Below are 1,784 nucleotides of genomic sequence, written 5' to 3' on the forward strand. Positions count from 1 at the left end.
CTTCCCATTAGATTTCATGTTCCACACTGTGCCTACTTCACACAGTACAAAGTCAAAATGTGCACGTAGCAAATGCGCTCAAGCTCTGTGCAGAGCCATAAGCAGGAGCAGGTAGACATGGTGGAAAGACTGGGAAAGACTTTGGATTCTCCTGTGAGGAAGTTCTGGAGATCTCATTCCTTCCTGAGACAGTCATGAACATGACCTGATAGTGCTGCTATCTGAATTTAAACAAGTAATTCAATGTTTTTGCAGCTGACCCTTGCTAAAAATCACAGCATTGTAAAGCACTAGTTCAAAGTCAATAACATCCCTGGAGTGTAGGACTTACGTCATTTATGATAAAAAGCTATTTTCTTAAATCTCTTCTGATATTCCATTGTCTCAAGGTATGATTAAGAAATTAGGAATGTTTTTGCAATAGCAGGTGGGATGGCTATTGAAGGGTTTTGATGGAGCATTGGTAAGACCTGGAGATGTTGTCCTGGTGCAGTGGTTGATGCTTCATCAGAAATGATTTGTGCTAAGATGCCATTTACCTTATTGTCAGGAAATAGACAGACCCAAATGAGCTTTAACGTTACCAGTGAAGCTATAACAACAGGGGGAAGGATTCAAAGTGTCCTGAATATAGAATTAGGTTTCTAACCTGTACTGAAATCTGTGATGATGCTACTAATGCTGTCAGTTTCTGGCATGGTAAATTTCAAGATAGTCTTGCTATATGTCTTAACTTATATATACAGTTATTATATATATATTATATATAATATGACTATTAGATTACAGTGTAGGCTTACCCTTTGATATAGGCAAGGGAAATAGGAAAAATTAAATGATAAGGTGGAAAAAGGTGACGTTTCCAGTTCAAGATCTTTGTTCTAGAAAGACTGAATGTTTCCATGCATTGAGTGCCATAAAAGTGAAAGTGAAAAGAATTAGTTGCTTAAGAAGTCACTGTTTCATTTCATATCATGGGAAGATGTCCTGCACAGAGGTTAAACACTCTTTAAGAAGTTTATTGTCTATCTTCCTCCTGTTTGTGGCTGTGTGAAACAGGTTTGTGTTTCAGAGTTGGCTGCTAAAGTTAATTCTTTCTGTTGCTTTTCTCTCCATTTGGCTGGATGATGCTAAATGCAATTTATCATGAGATGACTTTATAATCTAAATAATGGTGTGCTCAGCCATATTTACAATGGTACATTAGAAGTTAATTTCCAGTGTATTCACCTCAATGTTTTGTTTTATTTTATTCCTGCTTCATTGGAGTGGTGATGGCCAGTCCTTAGCTAGAAGAAGCTGGCATAGTCCTAGTATCTGGCTCACTGAGTCAGCATGGTATAAACTGAAGCAGAATGCAATATTGCATTTTATATCTAGAAATATTGCAAAAATGGCCTTGAACATATATATAGGAATATTTTAGCAGTATTTACATGATGAAGTATACATCCAGAGATGAATAGTTTCTCCTTCCTGCAATATGATGATTTTTTTGTGCAACATAAGTTGATAATCTTAAAATAGCTCTGTGCAATTTAACAGTAGCTCTGTCTACTCAAAGTAGACAGTTTTTAAATGCTGTTCTTCTTCTTAGCACATAGAGCCACATAAAATAGAGGATACAATATTTGAAATGTATCACTGAAATTGTAACATCTAATACTGTCAGATGGAGAAAGGCCAACATAGCTCGCACACCACAGTGTCTATTAATAGACCTGACTCCCTTTTACAATGTCAACTGTAACATTAATCCTTGTTTTAAATCATGGTATCTCAAA

Source organism: Sylvia atricapilla, chromosome 5 (assembly GCF_009819655.1).
Source record: "Sylvia atricapilla isolate bSylAtr1 chromosome 5, bSylAtr1.pri, whole genome shotgun sequence".
Taxonomy (NCBI): domain Eukaryota; kingdom Metazoa; phylum Chordata; class Aves; order Passeriformes; family Sylviidae; genus Sylvia; species Sylvia atricapilla.